Source organism: Malaclemys terrapin, chromosome 3 (genome assembly GCF_027887155.1).
Source record: "Malaclemys terrapin pileata isolate rMalTer1 chromosome 3, rMalTer1.hap1, whole genome shotgun sequence".
Classification (NCBI taxonomy): domain Eukaryota; kingdom Metazoa; phylum Chordata; order Testudines; family Emydidae; genus Malaclemys; species Malaclemys terrapin.
Window position 1 is genome coordinate 178226140 of NC_071507.1, and position 19634 is coordinate 178245773.

A 19634-nucleotide genomic window follows, 5' to 3' on the forward strand; every position below is an offset into this window, starting at 1 on the left:
AGTTGGGGTCCTGGTGACTGCTGCGGTGGGAACAAACCCCAAGGACTCTAGCTGGAAGCAAACCCAACCTGAGTGAAAGGGGGGGGATTTTGCTGGCCAGTGAAAGGTCCCTCATAGCTGGAAGCTGTGAGCCGACAGCTGGGTCAGGGTCTCTTTCTCTTTTGGGGGACACAGGAGTGTCTGCCCCATAGGGGAGCCCAAAAATGAATTTTAGGTATACTGCCTCCGCCATGGTCAGTGTCCAAGTCTCTGGCAGTAAGTTCAGGAGGAGGGTGTGACATTGTGCAGTCTATATGGTTTTATAAAAACTTGATAATAAGTCAATATAATGTAACTGAGCTGGTTTTAGAGAAAATACGGTAATAAGTGAATGTAACGTAACTGGGATATGCTTCATGCAAAAGGTCTCTTGTAAGGTATCATTACAAAGCTTATAATCTACTGAGTATGATCATCTGATTTGTATAAATGTACCACTCTTGTATCTAAAACTAGAAATATAAAATGTAACTCTGAGGGCCTATTGTAATTGTGTAAAGTGTGGACCATTAATGATGGTTTGGAATCTTGATGACTCCCATTGTCTGCAGATGGCTGTATTTACCTGTGAGTCTTCCTGTATATGTGTGTGCTGGCAAGTGAGTAATGAAGTCTTGCAGTGACATGTGATCATGTCACCTGAACTGGAATCCATCTTTAACCTGGTGCTTTTCCAGTGAGGGGGGGTGGAAACCCAGAGAGACAAAGAGTTCCCGCCTTATGCAAAAGATATATAAAGGGGGGAAGAGAACAGAGAGGGAGGGAAGCCATCATGAAGAATCCCCTAGCTATCACCTGAGCTGCAACAAGAGCTGCACCAGGGGAAAGAATTGTGCCCAGGCCTGGAAGGTGTCCAGCCTGAGAAAAACTTACTGAAGCATCTCTGAGGGTGAGATTATCTGTATTCAGTTTGATTAGGCATAGATTTGCGCATTTTATTTTATTTTGCTTGTGACTTACTTTGTTCTGTCTGTTACTACTTTGAACCACTTAAATCCTACTGTCTGTATTTAATAAAATCGCTTTCTATTTAGTAATTCACTCGGAGTATGTATTAATACCTGGGGGAGCAAACAACTGTGCATATCTCTCTATCAGTGTTATAGAGGGCGAACAATTTATGAGTTTGCCCTGCATAAACTTTATGCAGGGTAAAACGGATTTATCTGGGTTTAGCCCCCATTGGGAGTTGGGCATCTGAGTGCTAAAGACAAGCACGCTACTGTGAGCTGTTTTCAGGTAAACTTGCAGCTTTGGAACAAGTGATTCAGACCCTGGATCTGTGTCTGGAGCCAAACAGGAGTGTCTGGCTCAGCAAGACAGGGAGCTGGAGTCCTGAGCTGGCAGGGAAAACAGAAGCAGGGGTAGTCTTTGCACATTGGGTGGCAGCTCCCAAGGGGGTTTCTGTGATCCAACCCGTCACAGAAGGGACCTCAAGAGGTCATCTAGTCCAACCCCCTGCTCAAAGCAGGACCAATTCCCAACTAAATCATCCCAGCCAGGGCTTTGTCAAGCCGGGCCTTAAAAATCTCGAAGGAAGGAGACTCCACCACCTCCCTAGGTAACGCATTCCAGTGCTTCACCATCCTCCTAGTGAAATAGTGTTTCCTAATATCCAACCTGGACCTCCCCCACTGCAACTTGAGACCATTGCTCCTTGTTCTGTCATCTGCCACCACTGAGAACAGCCAAGCTCCATCCTCTTTGGAACCCCTTTTCAGGTATTTGAAGGCTGCTATCAAATCTCCCCTCACTCTTCTCTTCTGGAGACTAAACAATCCCAGTTCCCTCAGCCTCTCCTCATAAGTCATGTGCTCCAGACCCCTAATCATTTTTGTTGCTCTCCGCTGGACTCTTTCCAATTTTTCCACATCCTTCTTGTAGTGTGGGGCCCAAAACTGGACACAGTATTCTAGATGAGGCCTCACCAATGTCGAATAAAAGGGAACGATCACGTTCCTCGATCTGCTGGCAATGCCCCTACGTATACAGCCCAAAATGCCGTTAGCCTTCTTGGCAACAAGAGCACACTGTTGACTCATATCCAGCTTCTCGTCCACTGTGACCCCTAGGTCCTTTTCTGCAGAACTGCTACCTAGCCATTCGGTCCCTAGTCTGTAGCAGTGCATGGGATTCTTCCGTCCTAAGTGCAGGACTCTGCACTTGTCCTTGTTGAACCTCATCAGGTTTTTTTTGGCCCAATCCTCTAATTTGTCTAGGTCCCTCTGTATCCGATCCCTACCCTCTAGTGTATCTACCACGCCTCCTAGTTTAGTGTCATCTGCAAACTTGCTGAGAGTGCAGTTCTTCGATTGTTTCTGTCTGTTGCATAACTAATTTTGCTAGGTGTAAATCAACTATGGTGGGTGGGGTATGATTGGTTAAAGAATTGTTTTACAATATGTTAGGATTGGTTAGAAAATTGTTTAGTAATATTTTACTAAAAGGATTGGTTAAAGTACAGCTAAACAAGACTCCAGTTTCACTATATAAAGTGAAGTCCAAAAGGAAGTTCTTTGGAATCAACTCCAGGGCACAGCTCCAAAACCAGAGCTGCCAGACCTCAACACTCTGCCAGTCATAACCATGCAGCAGCTGGAGTCCCCAGATGAACTGATCCTAACTCGCCATTAGGAAAAGTTCATCTGCCTTATTGAGAGTGGTGAGCATTGTATGCTTAGTGTGTGCATTCTGTTTTGGTGATTGTTAATAAATAGAGGTTAAGTAGAATATTACTGAGTAAGGCTCTTTCACTGGTAAAAGACCCCATAAACCTGCAAAGATTAAGCCTTGATTCCACAGGGAATGGGTGTTTGCTCTGAGTCCACAGGGAATGGGTGTTTACCCAGAGCCCACGGAGGGGTAAAGTTAGGTTCCTTCTCCTGGAGCCCTAGGAACTGGGAAAGGGTGGAGGTGCCTAAATTAACAGGGTTACGCCTTAAGCCCACGGAAGGGTAAAGGTGGGTGCCCTAGAATGTGCGTAACGGAGAATTTTGTGCGGGTAACAGGATGAGGCATGGGGAAAGGTTATAGCAGTCGAGGTGTGCCCGGGAGGAAGAGGTGGCCTGCTGAGCCTGGCTGGGCTGGAGGTTTAGTTGTGTTCATATTATCTGTTGGACTTTGATAAAGGACTCTGTGACCCCAGAAGGGACTGGACTTTGTACAATGATCTGGCTGGAGCGCCAGTCACTCCTATGGCCAGAATAGGCCAGAGGAAGGTGTGGGAAACTGGGGGAAAAGGTGCTGCAATTCCACATCCAGCCTGGGGGGGTTGTGTTGGCATGGCAGCTCTGCCACAATACACTCAGTTTCTCGTTTCTGCTTGGCTCGTCCTAATGTAGATCATGGCAGTCCTCCCCTGCTGACCCAAGACCAGTAAGTCAGATATCACAATGAAGCAGTCATAACTGTTGTTTCTATGACAATAGACTGAACAATAAGGGGAGCATATGCAGCTGAGGACATGTAGAAATAAATTAGGTTAAACACTTAGTCTCCACATACCACCTTGTCATCCATCAGGAGATCTTTGATCATAAAAGGAAATGTTAGCTATGGGTTCCTTTCTCAACAGCGTCCCATACTTCCTGTGTATCCTCAATCAAACTCAAACCACTCTGTGAGGGTATGTCTGCCCTGCAGTAAAACACCTTTGGGTGACCCATGACTCAGGCCTGTGGGGCTCAGGCTGCGGGGCTATATAATTGCAGTGTAGACATTCGGGCTTGCGATGGAGTCTGATCTCAGAGACCTTCTCCACTCATGAGGTCCCAGAGCCTGGGCTCCAGCCTGAGCATCTACACTGCAATTTTATAGCCCCACCGCCTGAACCCTGCGAGCCCAATGTGGGCTACCCATGGGTGTTTTATGGCAGTGTAGACATACCCAGAGAGGCTTAATTTTTCAGTGGCTGTAGGGCACTTGGTGAACCTAAGATTCACATTGCTATTGGAATGTAAAGTATTATCATTTCCTATCTCGGGTTTAGGGATAAGAAATCCCCATGTCTTTCTTGCCATGATAGCTTGGAATTCCTGGTTTGGAATTCCTTCCTGCTCATCCAGGTGGTGCCTTGCTAATGGCTATTTAAGGCTATGTCTACACTAGCACTTTTGTTGGTATACTTATTTCGCTCAGGGATGTGGAAAAAATACCCCTCTGAGCGACATACATTACACCAACAGAAGCGCCAGTGTGGACAGCAATATGTTGCCGGGAGATGCTCTCCCGCCGACATAGCTACTGCTGCTTGTTGAGGCTGGTTTAATTATGCTGGCAGGAGAGCTCTCGCCCATTGGCACAGAGCGGTTACATAGGAGATCTTATAGCAGTGCAGCTGCATCGGTACAGCTGTGCCACTGTAAGGTCTGTAGTGTAGACATAGCCTAACTGATATAGAGGATTGTCCCTTTTTGTCTTTCTAAGGCCTGGTCTACACTACGACTTTAATTCGGATTTATCAGCTTTAATTCGAATTAACCCTGTAACCGTCCACACAACGACGCCATTTAATTCGATGTAAAGGGCCCTTTAAATCGATTTCTGTACTCCACCCCAACGAGCGGAGTAGCGCCAAAATCGATTTTAGCAATTCGAATTAGGGTTAGTGTGGCCGCAATTCGATGGTATTGGCCTCCGGGAGCTATCCCACAGTGCATCATTGTGACCGCTCTGGACAGCAATCCGAACTCGGATGCACTGGCCAGGTAGACAGGAAAAGCCCCGCAAACATTTGAACTTCATTTCCTGTTTGCCCAGCGTGGAGAGCACAGGTGACCACAGATACCTCATCAGCACAGGTAACCATGCAGGCTGATAATCGAAAAAGAGCACCAGCATGGACCGTGAGGGAGGTACTGGATCTGATTGCTGTATGGGGAGAGGATTCAGTGCTTGCAGAACTTCGTTCTAAAAGACGAAATGCAAAAACTTTTGAAAAAATTTCCAAGGGCATGATGGAGAGAGGCCACAATAGGGACTCTGAGCAGTGCCGCGTGAAGGTCAAGGAGCTCAGACAAGCCTATCAAAAAACAAAGGAGGCAAACGGTCGCTCCGGGTCAGAGCCGCGGACATGCCGCTACTACGCCGAGCTGCATGCAATTCTAGGGGGGGCTGCCACCACTACCCCACCTTTGTTCGTGGATTCTGGGTCGGGGATAGTCTCGACGCCTGAGGATTCTGCCGATGGGGTAGAGGAGGAGGAGGAGGAGGAGGATGAGCTTGCAGAGAGCACACAGCACTCCATTCTCCCCAACAGCCAGGATCTTTTTATCACCCTGACTGAAGTACCCTCCCAAGCCTCCCAAGCCAGTACCCAAGACTCTGACCCCATGGAAGGGACCTCAGGTGAGTTTACCTTTTAAAATATAAAACTTGTTTTAAAAGCAAACGGTTTTTAATGATTACTTTGCCTGATTTTGCATTCGCGGTCAGTTCAGCTACTGGAAAAGTCTGTAGCTACTGGAAAAGTCTGTTAACGTGTATGGGGATGGAGCGGAAATCCTCCAGGGACATCTCCATGAAGCTCTCCTGGAGGTACTCCGAAAGCCTTGCCAGAAGGTTTCTGGGCAGTGCATCCTTATTCCCTCCTCCATGGTAGGACACTTGACCACGCCATGCTTGCAGCAAGTAATCTGGTATCATTGCCTGACAAAGCCTGGCAGCGTATGGTCCCGGTGTTTGCTGGCATTCAAGCAACATCCGTTCTTTATCTTGTTGTGTAATCCTCAGGAGAGTGATATCACTCCTGGTAACCTGGTTGAAATACGGGAACTTAATTAAGGGGACAGAGGTGGCCGTTCCTACTGGGCTGTTTGCCTGTGGCGGAAAATAAATCCTTCCCTGCAGTTAGCCAAGCGCAGATGGGAAATTGGCCCTGAAGTTTTCCGCGTTTGGCTAGCAGGGATCTTCCCTGTTACCAGCCACGCGGTGGGGGGAGGGTACCGTGATCATCCCAGAGAATTCATGGCGAGGGGGGGGGGTCGGCGGCGGGAGGGGGTAGTTTGGTGCCTGCAGGGATCTTCCCTGATACCAGCCACGCGGTGGGGGGAGGGGTACCGTGATCATCCCAGAGAATTCATGGCGGGGGGGGGGGTTAGTTTGTTTTCTGGTGCTGCTGAATGTTAACAGAAAAACCGCAGCACTCTACTTGCCTGAAGGGGCCCAGACAAGCCCCCCCACACTGCCCCCCCCCCAACTGGCTGAGATTGGCCAGGTTTCTGCAGCACTCTACAGGCTATGCTTGGTATGTGGGAAAGGAGGGTGCAGAAGCTGTAAAACAATGGCTTACCATGGCCGCATGCAAGCCGAATTCTGTTGCCCAGACCTGTGATCTCTAGCAGCAAAGCCACAAGCACTCAGCATTAAGAGGCAAAATGCGACCTTGCACAGAAATCACATGTGCTATGTAATGTGAACAGTGTTGGTCACCGTGAAAGAGTATAAGCATTGTTCTGCAAAATGTAGCTTTTAAAACAATTCTCTCTTTTTTCCCCTCCCTACAGCAGCTGCAAATTCCTCAAGCCTCCCTCCTCCATCCCGAAGGTTATCACAGATAAGGCGTCGTAAGAAGAAGACGCGGGAGGACATGTTTTCTGAAATTATGCAATCCAGCAGGAGTGACAGAGCTCATCTGAATGAGTGGAAGGAAACAGTTTCAAAGTATAGGAAAGAAGTCAGTGAACGTGAGGAGAGGAGGGACCAACGTGAGGAGAGGAGGGACCAACGTGAGGAGAGGAGAGACGATCGAGATGAGAGATGGCGGCAGGAAGACCAGAGGATGAAGGATGCAACGCTGGGGCTGCTCCGGCGTCTGGTGGAGGTTCAGGAACGGCTGCTGGAAAACAGACTGCCGCTTCAGCCCCTGTTCCACCCTCCCCCCTCCCCATGTTCCGTATCCTCCTCACCCAGACGTGTAAGAACGCGGGGGGGGAGGCTCCGTACACCTTCCCATTCCACCCCAGTAGACAGCCCAAGCAAAAGGCTGTCATTTTTTTAACCTTTTCTTTGTGGCTTTTTCCTTCCCAGCAATCCTCCTCCCAAATACCACCCGGGTTCCCTCCCTCTTTTTCTAATCTATTAATAAAGAATAAATGATTTTTAAATGATAGTGACTTTATTTGGTTTGAAAGAAAGATGGGGGAAGGGGCAGGGTGGGTTCCTTACAGAAAATCAGTCAGTAAAGGGGGAGGGTTTTCATGAAGGAGAAACAAACAGATATTTCACACGGTAGCCTGGCCAGCCATGAAACTGGTTTTCAAAGCTTCTCTGATGCACAGCGCTTCATGGTGTGATCTTCTAATCGCCCTGGTGTCTGGCTGCACGTAATCAGCAGCCAGGCGATTTGCCTCAGCCTCCCACCCCGCCATAAAGGTCTCCCCCTTACTTTCACAGAGATTGTGGAGCACACAGCAAGCAGAAATAACAATGGGGAGATTTCTTTGGCTGAGGTCAGAGCGAGTCAATAATGAACGCCAGCGACCTTTTAAACGGCCAAATGCACATTCTACCACCATTCTGCACTTGCTTAGCCTGTAGTTAAACAGCTCCTGACTCCTGTCCAGGCTGCCTGTGTATGGCTTCATAAGCCATGGCATTAAGGGGTAGGCTGGGTCCCCAAGAATAACTATGGGCATTTCAACATCCCCAACGGTTATTTTCTGGTCCGGAAAGTAAGTCCCTTGCTGCAGCCCTTTAAACAGAGTAGTGTTCCTGAAGACGCGAGCGTCATGAACCCTTCCCGCCCAGCCCGCGTTGATGTTGGTGAAACGTCCCTTGTGATCCACAAGTGCTTGCAGCACCATTGAAAAGTACCCCTTGCGGTTTATGTACTCGGTGGCTTGGTGCTCCGGTGCCAAGATAGGGATATGGGTTCCGTCTATTGCCCCACCACAGTTAGGGAATCCCATTGCAGCAAAACCATCCACTATAGCCTGCACATTTCCCAGAGTCACTAACTTTCGTAGCAGCACCTGAGTGATTGCTTTGGCTACTTGCATCACAGCAGCCCCCACCGTAGATTTGCCCACTCCAAATTGATTCCCGACTGACCGGTAGCTGTCTGGCGTTGCAAGCTTCCACAGGGCTATCGCCACGCGCTTCTCAACTGTGAGGGCTGCTCTCATCTTGGTATTCTGGCGTTTCAGGGCAGGAGACAGCAAGTCACAAAGTTCCATGAAAGTGCCCTTACGCATGCGAAAGTTCCGCAGCCACTGGGAATCGTCCCAGACCTGCAACACTATGCGGTCCCACCAGTCTGTGCTTGTTTCCCTTGCCCAGAATCGGCGTTCCATGGATAGAATCTGCCCCATTAACAACATGATCTCCAAAGCACCGGGGCCTGTGGTTTCACTGAATTCTGTGTCCGTGTCCGTGTCCATGTCCTCATCATGCTTGTCGCTGCGCTGCCGCCGCCGCTGCCTCCTCGCCTCGTTTTTCTGGTCCTGGCTGAGCATAAACTCCACGAGAACGCGCGAGGTGTTTGCAATATTCATGAGTGCTGTCTTGACCTCAGCGGGCTCCATGCTTGCCGTGGTATGGAGTCTGCAGTGTTCACCCACCCAGGAAAAAAGGCGCGAAAATGGTTGTCTGCCGTCCGTTGCTTTCATGCAGGGAGGGAGGGAGGGAGGAAGTGAGGCTGTACCCAGAACCACCTGCGACGATGTTTTTTGTCCCATCAGGCACTGGGATCTTAACCCACAATCCCAATGGGCGCGGGAGACTGCGGGAACTATGGGATAGCTATGGAATTGCTACCCACAGTGCAACGGTGCAGAAATCGACGCTAGCCCCGGTACTTGGACGCACACCACCGAATTACTGTGCTAGTGTGGCCGCACTCATTTCGACTTTATACAACCTGTTTCTCAAATCCGAATTATCTAAATTCGGATTAATCCCGTAGTGTAGACATACCCTAAATTTGGATGCTGGAGACAATACTTTAAAGCCCTCATTGACCTTTAATTATTTAAATAAGCATCTTACTTGACTATTTCAACATTGGACCAAACTCTCAGCTGGTGTAATCTAGTGTGGCTCTATTGACTCCAAAGGAGCTATGCTAATGAACAGCCACCGAGGATGTGGCCCTGCCTTTATTCTAGTATAAAGGAAATTAGTAATTGTACAGGTGTGTAACTGACACCCCAATGCTCCCAGTTATGAAATTAGCTTTCACACTTCTCCTTTTGATGAGCTAAACAGGGTGGCCTCCCAGACAAGGATTCAATTAACATGCAAATACCTGACTTGGAAAAAAATAGCTAACACCTCTGTCTCTTTGTGAACTTGATTCACAAAACATTGTAAGTGAAATTATTGTAATTGCTGAGTACATTAAACTAAGTGTTCAGAAAGATCACTGGAATTGTAGATACAAACCCAGGAATTAATAAGGCACACAAAAAATGTAAATATAGGAAATAGAAAACAAGGTATGCAACTTTGGTCTGATATATATCCGATTTTGATAATGTAGGGCTCAATCCTGCAAGCTCCTGGAACACTTATTTAGTACCATGGGTTTCCTGCCCATGGAGGTCTTACAAGATAGGGGCTTAATACTGTGAATAACATTTGTAACTAGCTATTAAACTAGGATAATAATGTACCACAGTCATTTAGACACCACAGAGGTAGGTGCTATGTGTAAACTTAAGATATCATAGAATCATAGAAGATTAGGGTTGGAAGAGACCTTAGGAGAACATCTAGACCAACCCGGTGCTTAAAGCAGGACCAACCCCAACTAAATCATCCCAGCCAGGGCTTTGTCAAGCTGGGACTTAGACTCACAGAATATCAGGATTGGAAGGGATCTCAGGAGGTCATCTTGTCCAATCCCTCAATGGCCCCCTCAAGGATTGAACTCTCAACCCTGGGTTTAGCAGGCCAATGCTCAAACCACTGAGCTATCCCTCCCCCCTGTAAAAATCTCTAAGGATGGAGATTCCACCACCTCCCTAGGTAACCCATTCCAGTGCTTCACCACCCTCCTAGTGAAATAGTTTTTCCTAATATCCAACCTAGACCTCTCCCACTGCAACTTGAGACCATTGCTCCTTGTTCTGTCATCTGCTACCACTGAGAACAGCCTAGCTCTATCCTCTTTGGAACCCCTTTTCAGGTATTTGAAGGCTGCTATCAAATCTCCCCTCACTCTTCTCTTCTGCAGACTAAATAAGCACAGTTCCCTCAGCCTCTCCTCATAAGTCATGTGCCCCAACCCCCTGATCATTTTCATTGCCATCTGCTGGACTCTCTCCAATTTGTTCACATCCCTTCTGTAGTGGGGGGGCTCAAAACTGGACACAGTACTCCAGATGTGGCTTCACCAGTGCCGAATAGAGGGGAATAATCACTTTCCTTTTTTGCCGCCCCAAGCACAGCGGGCAGGCTGCCTTTGGCAGCATGACTGCAGAAGGTCCCCAGTCCCACAAATTCGGTGGCATGCCTGCAGGAGGTCCGCTGGTCCCGAGGCTTTGGTGTACCCGCCACCGAATTGTCGCTGAATCCGTGGGACCAGCGGACCTCCCGCAGGCATGCTGCTGAATCCGCAGGACCGGAGGACCTCCCGCAGGCAAGCCACTGAAGGCTGCCTGACTGCCGCCCTCGCAGGGACCGGCAGGGCACCCCCCGCGGCTTGCCGCCCCAGGCACGCGCTTGGTGCACTGGTGCCTGGAGCCGCCGCTGCCTGGACTCCTTTTCCCCCTCACATTAGCCTCCCAGGGGATCCTGCCCTTCAGTTCCCTGAGGGAGTCAAAGTCTGCTTTCCTGAAGTCCAGGGTCCGTATTCTGCTGCTCTCCTTTCTTCCTTTTGTCAGAATCCTGAACTTGACCATCTGATGGTCACTGCTGCACAGGTTGCCACCCACTTCTACTTCCCCTACCAATTCTTCCCTGTCTGTGAGCAGCAGGTCAAGAGGAGTATGGCCTCTAGTTGGTTCCTCTAGCACTTGCACCAGGAGGTTGTCCCCAACACTCTCCAAAAACTTCCTGGATTGTCTGTGCACTGCTGGATTGCTCTCCCAGCAGATGTCAGGGTGATTGAAGTCCCCCATGAGAACCAGGGCCTGTGATCTGCAAACTTCTGATAGTTGTCCGAAGAAAGCATCATCTACCTCATCCTCCTGGTCTGGTGGTCTATAGCAGATGCCCACCATGACATCACCCTTGTTGCTCTCACCTCTAAACTTAACCCAAAGACTTTCAACAGGCTTTTCTCCAGTTTCATACTGGAGCTCTGAGCAATCATACTGCTCTCTTACATACAGTGCAACTCCTCCACCTTTTCTCCCCTGCCTGTCCTTCCCATCCATGACAGTGCTCCAGTCATGTGAATTACCCCACCAAGTCTCTGTTATTCCAATCACATCATAGTTCCTTGACTGTGCCAGGACTTCCAATTCTTCCTGCTTGTTTCGCAGGCTTCTTGTGTTCATGTACAGGCACCTAAGATAACTAGCCAATTGCCCGACTTTCTCAATATGAATAAGGAGGCCTCCCCTTTTGCACCTGCCTCCTTGTGTTACCTCCCGGTATCCCACTGCCCCACTTACCTCAGGGCTTAGGTCTCCATCCCCCAATGAACCTAGTTTAAAGCCCTCCTCACTATGTTAGCAAGCCTGCCTGCGAAGATGCTCTTCCCTCTCTTCATTAGGTGGATCCCATCTCTTCCTAGCAATCCTTCTTCCTGGAACAACATCCCATGGTCGAAGAATCCAAAGCCCTCTCTCTGACATCACCTGTATAACCACACATTTACTTCCACAATTCGATGGACTCTACCTGGGCCTTTTCCTTCAACAGGAAGGAAGGATGGCATCCTTCCTGTTGAAGGAAAAGGCCCAGGTAGCGTCTTGTGCCTGTAGAGTCACAGGTAGAGTCTTGAGGCACAAGTTGAGACTTGTGCCTCAAACTCCTTTATCCTTCTTCCCAGAGCCACATAGTCTGCAGTGACCTGCTCAGGGTCATTCTTGGCAGTATCATTGGCGCCCACATGGAGAAGGAGGAAGGGGTAGTGGACCGAGGGCTTGATCAGTCTTGGCAGACACTCCATCACATCCTGAATTCTAGCTCCAGGCAAGCAGCACACTTCTCGAGTTTCCCGGTCTGGATGGCAGATGGATGACTCCGTCCTCCTTAGGAGGCAGTCCCCGACCATCACCATCCATCTCCTCCTCTTGGGAGTGGTGGTTGTGGAACCCCCATCCCTAGGATAATGCATCCCATGTTTTCCAGTCGATGGGGTCTCCTTCTGATCCCTTCCCTCAGATGACTCTTCCAAACCATTCTCCGCCATAGTACCTGTGCAGAGAGCCTGAAAATGGTTTCTTACCTCTATCTGCATTGGGGGTACATGGGTTCTCCTCTTTCTTCTTCTGGAGGTCACATAGATAGTGATCAAAGTTTCAGGATGTAGACTGATTTCCTGTGGATCTTCACCCTAGGACAGCATTTTGCAGCTGGCTAGGATGGTGCATTATTGGTTGGGAGGAGAGTGTTGTCTAAGGTATTGGCCACCTGCTGAGGCAACATGCCAAGCCAGGTCAGTGATCTCATGCGGTATGGCAAAATTTTCCTGACTGTGCTTTGTGTGGGTGGATTGGCACAGGGAGAAGGAGCTCATTTTTCAAACACTGTTTTTCAGTCTTTCAGAAGCAAAACATTGAAGAGAGACATTTTTTCTCAGTATGTTGAGAGTGAGAGAGAGAGAGAGGAAACACTTTATTTGCTGAAACCTCATGTACCAAATTTCATTGTGAAGAAAAAAACATTTGTAGTGGAGTTATCAGCTTTTGAGACTGATGAGTTATCAGTACTATTGGGAGATGGTTAACTCTGATAGCATGCTTGGCACTGATATAGTAGCAAACAGAACATTAATGAGGGGTGTTCTTAAAAATATGCAAAAACAAAAACCTTAGCGTAATTTGTCCTTAACCTGTAGTTGTGTTTGCATCTGCACTTGAAAAATGGACATGTTTAACATTGGGGGTGGGACTTTTGAAAATGTACATGGCAGGTTTAACTCTGCTCCCACAGAACTCAACCGGATATCTGCCATTGACTTCAATGGGGTCAGTCAGGCCGGCGCATAGTCCTTTGAAAATGCCATCCTGAGTGTCAAATATGCCCGCTGTCCTGTCCCTTGAAACTGATGTTGGATAAGGGTTTTTGTCCAGGTGTGACCAGGATCAGCTAAATTCTATAACCTTTGTACCACTGAGGGATTGTCTACACTTAAAATGCTGCAGCAGCACAGCTGTAGCACATCAATAAAGACAATACCTACGCTGGTGGGAGGGGTTCTCCCATTGGCTTAGGTAGTCCACAGTGGTGCAAGTAAAATCCATTTCTTACCAGTATGGGGGTAGGAGGCACCAGCTAAGGGGGGCACGTGACCTCCCCACGTGACCCTCCATGTGACTCCTCTCCGCCCTGCCCCCAGCCCGGGGCCCCCATGCTCTCCCTGTCCCCTCCTCATGAGCCATCCCATGTTACCTGGGGTGGGGCTCTGTCCTCCTCCTGCTGCGCCGCAGACTTCAGGGCAGGGCTCTCAGGAACCGCAGCGGGGAAAGGAGCAGAAGGAAGAATGGAGACGCAGCTCCGTCGAAGGGCAGGGGGCAGGGCTGGGATTTCTGCTCCTTTCCCTGCTGGGAGGGGCAGCAGCACGCGTGGAAAGGAGCAGAATGCTGGCAGCTCCTCCAGCAGCTGTACCACCCCCAGCCTCGCCCTCCCAGCCCTGTCCTCCTGCAGCTGCTACTGTAGTACATAGACGGAGGAGATGCAGCTGGCGTGGGGCTGTCCAGTGGCCCCACATTCTGCTCCTCTCCCTGCTGCAGTTCCGGAGATCCCTGCAGTTCAGGGGCCAGCTCTCCCAGGAGTCGTGGTGGGGAAAGGAAAGGAGCAGAATCCCCAGCCACCCCCTGCCCTTCACGGAGCTGTCTCTCCATTCTTCCTTCTGCTCCTTTCCCCACTGCTCCTCCCAGAACTCCCAGCCCCAACCCCCAGCCCTCTCCTCTGGAGGGGCTGCTGCTGTGTCTTTCCGGTACGCTGTACCAGCTATAAATAGCGGCCTACTTGCACTGCTGGTAGTCCACCTCCCCAAGAGGTGGTAGCTAGGTTGACAGGAGAATTCTCCCAACAACTAGCACTGTCTACACTGGGAATTAGATCTGTTTAACTGCATCACTCAGGGGATTTTTCACACCCCTGAGGGAGATAATTGTACCAACCTAATTTCCTAGTGTAGACCAGGCCCATGTTCATGAGGTGAAAGTGCTTTGTTACAATGGAGAATGAATACAGGTGTCCATGTCCACACCAGCAAGAAAATTATTTCCAACAACAGTTTAGTAAGAGTAAGGTAGCTGCTATACTTGACACCTAGTATCCAATATGTCTGTTTCAAGAGCACAAAGAGCCTTTGTGCTTTTGTTCTTCCAGCCCTAAAATGGAGATGACAATAAGACTTACCACACTTTATGGGGATGTTGTGAGCTCTCATTAATTTGTGTTTTAATGCACTTTTTGAAATCATTGGCTGGAAGGTGCATTAGCTTCATTTGGATTACTATAGTGAATAAAGGCTTGCAAGATTGGGTCCTATTACTGTATAACAAAGTGTAAGGCTATTCTTCTGAGGGAGTTTGTCATTGCTACTAAATTAAGCTAGAGAGGCTTCTGCCGAAAGGTTATGGTACAGTCAATAAAGATGTCCTACTTGTTCTTCAGGATTCAGCTTATTGCATCAATGATACTTCCTTTCACCTACCTTTCATCTGTCTTGTCTGTGTAGACTGGAAGTAGGTACTGGCTGTAAATACAGCACTTAGATAAAGGGGCCATATCTCAGATTTAACCTCCAGGTGTTACTATAGTATAAATAACAGCACATTACATAAACGATGGGGAAGACATAATAATATGATCATGAGACATCTACCATGAAATGTCTCTTGCATTTCAGAAGCTAATACCCCTACATATACACACTACTCTGTAACTGTGGTTATTATCATAATTTAAACGTTAAGCACAGACAATGTATTCATAATATTAGTGTGATATTTCAGAGTTCTCCTTTCTGTACTTTGAAATGTCAAAAAATTGTTTCATACTGGAGTCTGCATTTTTAGTGTTATCTCTATTCATCACACTAAATTATATTTCCTCTCTTTCAATGTGCATATGCAGCATAGCAACTGGGGTTCACAATTTTCCCTCTGTTATTATCCAAGATTAAATTTCTCAAAATTGTGTTTTCTCTTTCAAATAAGAATGACCATATGGTATGATATTGCTTCTGCTCTGGGAGTATTAGATTTCTCAACAGATAAAATATAGATGCTATTAGAGAACACTGATTTTTATTTTTAAACTGTAAACAGTGTCGGATAAAATTGGTAACATGGACCTTTTTAAAGCAACCTTTCATCTCGCTCTAATGTCACCAATAATACTTTAGCTCTGTCTGATATGGAAATTAATTTTACATAATAGGAAGAGAGATTCATGAAGGTCTCAAAGAATATATCTTCCTATATATGTCTCTGAGGAGAGTAGTTCTATTGTCTCGCAAGACTATTCCATTCTCTGTGGTAAATGACTAATGATGATATATTACTGGATGTGTGTTAGATCTTCCACATACATAAAAAGGTATCTAGGTCTGCGGGATAATTATTGCAATTACTGTATGTGCTAGTTTTATAATTGGGTATAAAAGTACACTGGATATGGAAAGCAGTATTTTAGTCTAGGCTAAGGTCCTTGTATATTTGGAAGGCAGGTATTTATCAGAGGTTTGTGTGGTGCCGAGCAGCACTAAAACTTTTATGAAAGTAAGATTTCTAAGGGTGAAATTAATTGCATAGCCCTTGGCAATATTTAAGTTATACACTAGGACTGTGTGCTGCTGTTGGGAAAGGAGAGGGAGAGGGAAGTGAAGTGGCCCTGCGTGGTGGACCTCTACTGCCCCCATATATTGTGGAATAGGTTCTAAACCGCTCTGAATATGCAAGTGTGGAGGGACTGTTTCTTGGGTGTGGGGCAGCTTTGGCTCTGCAAATGTACACAGATCCAGAAGTTAGAGGCTTATGGCCTACCCCCTGGACTGGCGGGTTGTTATCAACCTGCCCTCCTCCACCCCACCCCCCAATGTCCTCTGCAGAATTGGAGCAAAAAAACCCAGATTACTCTGGGCTTTATATACAGCGCTCAAACACTTCAACCTCAAAGGAGTTACATTAACTCATAAAATGCAGGGTTCTGTTCTGACTTGTGCGCAGGGACCTTTCTGGATACAGAATAGAGAAAAGGTGAGGCTGAGTGTGGGAGGAGCAAATGGAGTGGGACAGGGTAGATCTGTGTAAATCAAAGGAGAAATGAGGCAAAGAGAAGCTGGGCTAGGAAACAGTAAATAGTGGTACTAGAATGGAGATAGTGCTACCTTCTTTTGTGAAGCACTTTGAGATCTATGGCTGAGAAGCTCTATGCTGGTAAGAGCTAAATATTACTATTTATTTGTATCGCGGCAATGGCCAAAGGGCCAGGATAGGCACGCACAAACACATAAAAGCACCAAGTAAATTTAGATAGAATTTAGTTAGTGACTGACTTCCACTGTCACTAAGATCATATGAACATAAGAATGGCCATACTGAGTCAGACCAGTGGTCCATCTAACCTAGTGTCCTATCTTCCGACACTGGCCAATGCCAGATGCTTCAAAGTGAATGAACAGAACCATAGGTGCCAACTTTCCCCAGTGCTGGAGGGGGCTCGTGCCCCACCCTTTCCCTGCCCCTCCCCCATTCCAACCCCTTCCCCAAAGTCCCCACCCCAACTCTGCCACCTCCCTGCCCCTATTGGACCTTTCCCCAAATCCCCGCCCTGGCCCTGCCTCTTCCCTGAGCGCGCTGCGTTCCCCCTTTTCCCCCTTTCCTCCCTTGTTTCGCGGCACAAGCTCTGGGAGGGGGGGAAAGGGGGCACGTGGTGCATGGTGGGCACAAGGTGCACGGAGGAGGTGGAGGCAGAGCGAAGGTGAGCTGGGGTGGGGGGGCGGGGCAGGGCGGGGCTGGGAGCTGCCGGTGGGTGCAGAGCACCCACCAATTTTTCTACGTGGGTGCTCCAGGGCCGTTGGCACCTATGAACAGGATCAAGTGATCCATACCTTCTTGTTTAGTCCCAGTATCATGCAGTCAGAGGCTGACCATCTTGGCAAATAGCCATTTATACACCTATCTTCCATGAACGTATCTAATTCTTTGTTGAATCCAGTTATAGTTTTGGCCTTCACAACATCCCCTAGCAACGAGTTCCACAGGTTGACTGTGTGTTGTGTGAAGAAGTACTTTCTTTGTTTCTTTTAAACCTACTGCCTATTAATTTCATTGAGTGATCCCTGGTTTTTGTGTTATGTGAAGGGGTAAATTACACTTCCTTATTCACTTTCTCCATATGGTTCATAATTTTATAGACTTCTATCATATCCCCCCCCTTAGTTAACTCTTATCCAAGATGAATAGTCCCAGTCTTTATAATGTCTCCTCATATGAAAGCTATTCCATACCCTTGACAATTTTTGTTGCCCTTCTCTGAACTTTTTCCATATCTAATTTATATATTTTTAGATGGGGCAACCAGAACTGCATGCAGTATTTGAGGCGTACCATAAATTTATATAGTGGCATCATGATATTTTCTTTCTTATTATCATCTATCCCTTTCCTAATGATTCCTAACATTCTGATAGTTTTTTTGACTGTTGCTGCATATTGAGCGGATGTTTTCAGAGAACTATCCACAATGACTCCAAGATCTCTTTCTTTAGCGATAACAGCTAATTTAGATTCCATCATTTTGTATGTATAGTTGGGATTATGTTTTCCAATGCGAATTACTTTGCATTTAACAGCATTGAATTTCATCAGCCATTTTGTTGCCTGGTTACCCAGTTTTGTGAGATCCCTTTGTAATTCTTTGCAGTCTGCTTTGGACTTAACTATCTTGCATAATTTAGTATTATCTGCAAACTTTGCCACCTCGCTAGGGTTGCCAGTTTTCGTTGGACGTATTCCTGGAGGTTTCATCACATGACATAATCTTTAATTAAAGATTGCTCTTTAATTCCTGGAGACTACAGGGCAATCCTGGAGGATTGGCAACCCCACACCTCATTGTTTACTTCTTTTTCCAGATTATTTACCAAGATTTTGATCAGCACTGGTCCCAGTACTGATCCCTGGGGGACACTGCTATTTACCTGTCTCCATTCTGAAAACTGACAATTTATTCCTACCCTTTATTTCCTATCTTTTAACCAGTTACTGGTCCATGGGAGGACCTTCCCTCTTATCCCATGACTATTTACTTTGCTTAAGAGCCTTTGGTGAGGGACCTTGTCAAAGGCTTTCTGAAACTCCAAGTACACTATAGCCACTGAATCACTCCTGTCCACAGACTTATTGATCCCCTCAAATCATTTTAAGAGATTGGTGAGGATCATTTCCCTTTACAAAAACTGTGTTGACTCTTCCCCAACAAATCATGTTCATTGGTGTGTCTAATAATTCTGTTCTTTGCTATAGTTTCAATCAATTTGCCTGGTACTGAAGTTAGGCTTACTAGCCTATAATTGCCAAGATCACCTCTGGAGCCTTTGTAAAATATTGGCATCATATTAGATATCCTCCAGTCAACTGGTGTAGTAGCTGATTTATGTGTTAAGTTACATACCACAGTTAGTAGTTCTGCAATTTCATATTTGAGTTCCCTCAGAGCTCAGGGGTGAATACAATCAGATTCTGGTGACTTACTACTGTTTAATTGATCAGTTTGCTCCAAAACCTCCTCTACTGACACATCAATCTGGGACAGTTCCTTAGATTTGTCATCTAAAAAGAATAACTCGTGTGGGAATCTCCCTCACATCTTCTGCAGTGAAGACCGATGGAAACTATTAATTTAGCTTCTCTGCAATGGCTTTGTCTTCCTTGAGTGCTCCTTTAGCACCTCCACCATCCAGTGGCCGCACTGATTGTTTGGCAGGCTTCCTGCTTCTGATGTACTTAAAAAAATGCTGTTAATTTTTTCAGTGTTTTGCTAGTTGCTCTTAAATTCTTTTTTAGCCTGCCTAATTGTATTTTTACACTTGACTTGCCAGAGTTTATGCTCCTTTAAATTTTCTTCAGTAGGATTTGACTTCCAATTTTTGAACTATGCTTTTTTGCCTCTAACCACTTCTTTTATTCTGTTGTTTGGCCATGGGGCTATTTTTTGGTCCTCTTATTATTATTTTTAATTTGGGGTATACATTTAACTTGAGCCTCTATTGTGGTGTTTTTAAACACTTTCCATCCTGCTTGTAGGCATTTCACTCTTGTGACTGTTTCTTTTAATTTCCATTTAACTAGCGTGACACTCTAACTTGGGGGAGTGTCATATAACCCCCATATTCATCATTTTAATATAATTGTGATATTTCATATAAAGCATGCCATGAAAGGGATCATGGAAAAGGTTATGATCTGCTGAAAGCCATTGTTCTGTCTAAATATATATATCATTAGTGCATATGAAGTTATGAGGTT